The 6,522-nt window shown below is 44.0% G+C and overlaps 1 protein-coding gene across 1 annotated transcript in view; it reads right to left on the bottom strand.

Moving 5' to 3' along the window:
• Positions 1 to 2,836: 2,836 nt before the first annotated feature.
• epha4l (eph receptor A4, like) overlaps positions 2,837 to 6,522 on the bottom strand; it is a 51,241-nt gene continuing 47,555 nt past the window's right edge. The window contains exons 17-18 of the mRNA XM_029445781.1: positions 5,810 to 6,522; positions 2,837 to 4,287 (exon numbers count right to left, since the gene is read on the bottom strand). The exon at positions 5,810 to 6,522 is cut by the window's right edge and continues 455 nt beyond it. The gene's annotated coding sequence lies outside the window, so the exon portion shown is untranslated. The remainder of the gene's footprint in view (positions 4,288 to 5,809) is intronic.

The following is a 6,522-nucleotide window of genomic DNA, read 5'->3' as shown; positions in this document are numbered from 1 at the left end:
GCTTTTTCATGTTGTCTGGTGTTTGTCTGCGATAGTTTCTGCCTCTGGTGTTTGCTGAACCAAAGCTGCGTTTGACTGTGAACTAAGACATTTCAAACACAGCTCGTTTAAGACACATTCTGCAAAGCTGCACAATTGCTGTTTTGTTCCGACGTAGGCATTTTATATGCTCTTAATGTGCGTCCCTGTAAATGTGTTGTCCGTGTAAAGTCCTCAGAAGTAATACCTCGCACACCAGACACAAGGTCAACTCTTTGCTGGAAGCCTGTCGATCAATATGCTCGGAAAAACTATTTTCCCACCAAAGCTTTTAGCTTTCGTTGTTTTCCTCCCGCAGCTTTTCTCTGTCATCCCCCCCCCCCCCCCCCCCCCCGTTTGATATTACCCCATACCTCATAACAACGCTCACTCTTCTTCCTAAATTCTCCTTCATCACAGCAGAAATGCCAACCGATCTCCTGGAGGGTTAAGAAAAGAAACCTCAAGACTCCGGATTGGTTGAAGCATCTGGGGATTAAGATTGAAGTGTTTGGATTATGGATTATCATATTGTGTGGATTTAAGGACGTGCTTAAGACTGACAACACAAAGGACAGAGTAATCATAATGTCAGCGTGAGGAGTGGTGCCCCACTGTGATTGGCTTCGAGGACCGGCCAGGAGGGGTTCTATCTTTCCAATCAGGAAATTGAATTATGAAACAAAGTGAGCCAATGAAAAGGGTTGTAGGGACAGTATGGGGCTGTCTGAAGGGCCGGCACTCCACCTGAAGGTTTCTCAATGAGATTGGCTTTAAGCATTATTAAAAGCGTGTGTGTGTGTGTGTGTGTGTGTGTGTGTGTGTGTGTGTGTGTGTGTGTGTGTGTGAGGATCTGAGTGGTAGCATTGTTGTCTCTTAGGCTTAGTCCTCACTTGAGCCCCTTTGTGTGGCTTTAAGTGTGAGAGAGTTCACTGAATTGGTGCTTGATTGAGACAAGTTTTAAGTTTAAGAAGCCCACAAACCCCAACGTTTGTCCATTTCTATAAATAATATGGAAGAAACCCAACATATTGGATGATTCTACAAAACCCTGGGTTACGCTCAGTGTTCACGCTCAATCTTTGTTAAATTAACACCTTCTAGTACTTGGCCATGATGTAATGGTTAAGTTAGGGAAACATTGTGGTAAATGACAAAGCTATGGTTTGAGGTGTCCTAAGTGGAGCATCCCATCAAGTTTTTTCGGCCCTGTTCCCGACTCGAGTCTTATAATATTGGGTGTCTTCAGATCCCCAGTCCAATCCGACACTAGTATTTATTCACCCAATGCACACTCAAGCTACAACCTGAACATGAGATGAGATCGCAGAGCCTTAGTTCTTTGTGCTGTGGAAAATGTATTAAAAACATTATATTACCTGTACATAAAGGACACTACTTTCAGCATTGACCCTGAATGTTGGCGCTGAAAGTCAACTTTCCCACACTAGCAGCTAGCTTAAGCCACATTACAAATGTCTCTTTCTAATGTAGTCTGAAGCTTCACATCAGTGCTAGATAGTCTTTTTCCACCATCTTGACCCGTGAAAAGGATCTGAAAGACTATCTTCTCGGGTCATCTCCCTGAGAAGTCAAAGTTAATAGAGAGGTTTTACTGACAGAGGTGTTGAATTGTGCTGATTGTGTTAAAGGAGAGGAAGCACTCCAGTCGCATCATGGCCACTACCTGAACTTTCAACATGACTGCTGACTTTGGTTAGCTGCGTCTAGCAGACAACCAGCACCTCCCTTCTCTGTGAGCTGCACTCTCAAACTCCCCGTCTGGGTTTCATCCTCTCACTTTGTCTTTCTCTGCCCTTCTTTGTGCTTGCAGTCCAGGCTACATTTAGCACTTTCCCTCGTCTTACTCGCCATCTTTTTCCTTCAGGACTAAAGCCTGTTCTTTTCGACCATCTTAGCAGCGTCCCCAGGTGAATAATATCTGGAAAACTAATTGGTGCAATGCCAAGAATGACCTTGCAGGCTCAAATAACCCTTGTGCATGCTTTATATTAGCATTCTTTTTATTATTTATTTAAAATAATTGAACATTCACTTTGTCATAAATCAAAAAATCAAAACAAACGTTCATCAAATGTATGATAATCTTTGTCATCTTTGATTGCCAACAATCTGCGAATGAGGCGCACGTTCCCTTCGAGGCCGATAAACATCTCCCACTGCAGACTGTAGAGCATGCATGCCTTGTGCTGCTGATTTCTTAGGAACTGTGCAAAACGCCAGCTCCGTTTTTAAAACTGTCCTCCCCCCTCTCTCTATCCCGGGCCCTTATCAAAGACTCAGGACAATCAGCGGTTTATCGCTGCTGGAAGTGAAGGCAGGAAGCAGATGTTGTTCTGATTAAACACACACACACACACACACACACACACGCATCCACACACAAACACGCCGCCCCAAATAAGTGGTGCTTGCTTCTGCTCCAAGGCCTGAGGGGAGTTGAGGGCCAAGTTTTGGAGTCCAGAGTCATGATATCTGCTGAGCATGTGCTGCAGAGCAAACACACTGCCAACAGGCAGGCCGTGTGTGTGTGTGTGTGTGTGTGTGTGTGTGTGTGTGTGTGTGTGTGTGTGTGTGTGTGTGTGTGTGTGCTACCTTGGCATCTTCCTTTTGTTACGCAACCACTCCGTTATGTGCAATCATATGATGCAGTAATCAATGCATGATAGTTATGTAATCAGCTCTCTACAGAAACAAAGACTGCAATATGTGTGTGTGTGTGTGTGTGTGTGTGTGTGTGTGTGTGTGTGTGTGTGTGTGTGTGTGTGTGTGTGAGTGAATGAGAGGCACAGAGATCGTCATATGGTTCCTACTTTATTAAGAATGCACTTTGGCACCCCTTTATTTTCTTCACTTTAGGCTATTATTTTACAAACTAGATATAAAAGGACATAAATAAATGACATAAGTTACATGTACCTAGAGCTCCTTGACAAAATAAAACAAAATAAAACAAACAAGGCCAAAACAAAAACATGATCATGTCAAAATAAGAGTAGAAAAGAAGATTGAGAGAATGTTAGATCTACACGTCTCGATGTGAGGCACACACTGACGAACATTAACTCTTGCCTTTTGTTAATTTTTTTTTTCTTTTTTTTTCAAATCGTCCAACATTTAAAGGAAAAAAGTATTTTACAGTACATTCTGGTTTCCTTCTCCTTCCTAACATGTCTTGCATATTTCCAAACAGGTCCTTTTTCGATAGATAAAACCCAAAAGAACGACGCGTTGTCAATAAAGGACCGAGCAGTAGAGCTGTATTAAGGACGGAGGTGTTGTTGTATTATATGAAGTGTCATTTGCGAGTTCAAAAACATTTGCAAAAGTATAGTTTAAAGATATAAAGGAAGGAAAAGAATATAGTCCATTGGGTTAAACCTGTAGCTGTATGATGTGCTCTGGAAAAAGAATAAAAAAGAACCAAGTTTTCCCTTCTTAAACACCTCTTCCTCACTTCTCTGATCCTTAGTTGTGAACAGGTGCGTCACTTTAAACTGCTGCCACTTCTCCTCCACTTCATCTCGCTGTGTTCCAATGCACGCGTCTGTGTCTCCATGTGTCCGTTTGCAAGCCACCGTTACTGCCAAAGCAGAAATGGGTTGCAATCCAGAAAGCGGTTTAATAGTTGCTGTTGCTGAGTAGAGTTCGCACGAGGGGAGCAATCGATTTTATACACAACAGCAAAAACAAGTTCAGGGTTTTTCTTCTTCATGTCAAAAACATTACGTCTCCGTTATCGTCTCCTCCTCCGCAGTGGCACAATTACTGATAGTACTTCAAAGACGTTGTCAGTCATACAGCTACACACACACACACACACACACACACACACACACACACACACACAATCACACGTTTGTTACTTTACATGCAAACAGAAGAGAAAAAAAAAATCACAAAATAAAATGAAACTTTCAAAATAAAGGTACATTATCCGCTTGAGCAGGGCTTCTCGATTATATTACATTCTTCTTATTGTCTCTTTTTTTTAAGCTGTTGAATCATTCATAGTAGCTCCAGAACATTGCTGGATGCCCACAAGAGCGCGGTGGCTAGTTTGTCAAGTTGACGTGTTGTGGCGGTGGACGTCCCAGACGCTTGTGGACGGATTTGTCATCTCGGTGTCGGAGGAGACTCCAAGGAGAGGAGCGGAGAGGAGCGGAGAGCAGGCGCAGGAAGACAAAGAGGAAGAATTCTTGTCATGGCGAGCAAGACTGGGATCCTGTTTGTGATGGACGGCAGCAGCTGGGGAGAAAGAAAAGGGGGCGGGAAGAGAGGCTGCATCAGTCATGGTGGTTTTAAATATAAACAATGTCTGCTTGGCATCCAGTCCTAACCAACAGCACTGCAGCTCCAGCCCGATGGAACATTGGACTCATCTGCTAAACAAAGTCAAAAGCCAGAGCCGGAGCATCGAGAGACTGCGAGCGGCCGCCGCACAGCGGGGAAATATGGATTTTGTGGCAACAACATATTAACTTGTGTGCGCCACATGCTGCTGAGTGAACGTAGTATGTGAAACATGCCCTTGACTTATTGGCGCACATCAAACACACACCAATACACATTTAACTGGCTTGTACTCCATGAATGCTCCACAGACTCAGCAGCAACACAATACTTCTGTGTGATGCCAACTGAAATAAATCCTTCGGAAAGCCTCGAACATTCCTCGAGCAGGAAGAACTGCAGCTCTAGTCCTGTAGGTATTGTTTCACGTTGATGTTGTGTGTCATGAAGCTTCTACACTGAACATATCTATATGTTTTTCAAGTGTGTGTGTTGTATATATCTGTTATACTGCTCCGCAGAGCGTCTAATGGGAAACGTTTGCAGGTTGTAGCTTCTTTAAGTATGAGGACTTTATGCTTCTCTTCATCCTGTAGGAGAGTCGATAGATTAAATATGAGCTGCTGGACAGTTAAAACAAGCTATTTAAAAACATCCCCGTGGCTCTGCAACATTTTCACACATTATGGACAAAACAATTAAAGGAGAGAGAATTAATAAGGTCAATTAAATAAGAGAATTAACATCATCACAAACTACAGCCTCCAAAATGCCCATGAAGTTAAATTCAAAACAACAAAAACATAGCATTATTTGGATCGATGGATTGATTTACTGTTACAGAACAGAACCTAATTAACTGGTGAGCAGGGTGTCAAATAAATCAATGCTGTCACATAAATTAAACTCATTAGTTAAGTGAGTGAGATCAGTTTTAAACTTGCTTTGTGAGCTAAACCCAATTAATTAACGTGTTACATTAATTAGCATCTTCTTGTAAATGTGGCCATAGAGAGAGAACAATGTGAGAATGTAACCCTATCTAAGACCTTCCTGGTAGCATGACAACATATTGGTGTTGGCTCAAGACAAAGCTCCTCTCTGGAAAGCGTTCCCGGGCTCTGGTGCGCTCCGCTCGGCTGATTGGGAGTCAGCAGCTGATTAATTCTTCTCATTAATAAGCCGGCAGCATCAGGCCGTCAGACTGATCACAGGCCAGTGGCTATTGATCTGCTCTGGCTGCCTGAGGTGGCGCGACCCACTTGTTAATTAACACAGTTTCTTGAGGGGCCAACGATGAGAGGGAGGGGGGGGGGGGGGCGGTCTAATGAATCTTATAGGCACTCTGTGGCTAGACATATTAGAAGCATGCTGCAATAATAAAGGGAGGTTAAATCCAATATCTTTGTTTTGTTTTTAATAGGACGTGTTTGTGCTGAGTCGAGGTAAGAACACCATAAAGCACTATTGATCTCACCTCAGAGTGTTCCTCTGCGTGGGTTCTTCTTTATGTTCTTCATGATGCTGATGATTCTGATTCATTCTGCATCCGTACGGCCTCTGCAGCAACCGTTCGTCCAAACACATCCTGCCAATACATTCCTTCATTTAGCGTCCAACTTAGAAAACACCCGTCCATCAAAAGTGACGAGGAAGAGTCGGCGGGTCCTGCGGTAGCCGGGAAGGGGGGGGGGGGGGGCTGGGGCTTTGATTCAGATGGGAGATGAGTGGAAGAATCCAAATTGTGTGTTTATCTGAGGTGTAGGGGGGCAGGTTTGGGAAGACGGGGGAGTGGGAAGGCTCCTCTGGAAGATCAAAGACATTCTCCGCAGCGTCCTGAGGGCAACACAACTCAGCGTTCTGGGAGAAGATCGAGGCCAGAGCCGAGCAGAGGAACTCAACGAGCTCCAACCCTCAACCTCTCAGAGACTCACTGTTTGTATATGACAGTCAGGATCCTCCATGTTGCCTGAGAGGCATCAGATCCAGCTGAGAGAGAACGCTGGTGGCCGGGGGGGGCCTGAGAGTCCCACAGAAACTATTCATGTACAATAAACACAGTCAAAGGAAATCAAAAAAATCTGCTCCACGGATTATTCCAGAAAGAAAGTTCCAGAAACAACACTCTGCCCAAGAGGAGGAAGAAAGGTACGATCCCCCCCCCCCCCCCCCCCTCCTTCACTTTTCCTT

Source organism: Cottoperca gobio, chromosome 13 (genome assembly GCF_900634415.1).
Source record: "Cottoperca gobio chromosome 13, fCotGob3.1, whole genome shotgun sequence".
Taxonomy (NCBI): Eukaryota; Metazoa; Chordata; class Actinopteri; order Perciformes; family Bovichtidae; genus Cottoperca; species Cottoperca gobio.
The sequence above is the reverse complement of the archived record's forward strand: the minus strand, read 5'-3'. Positions and strand labels throughout refer to the sequence as shown.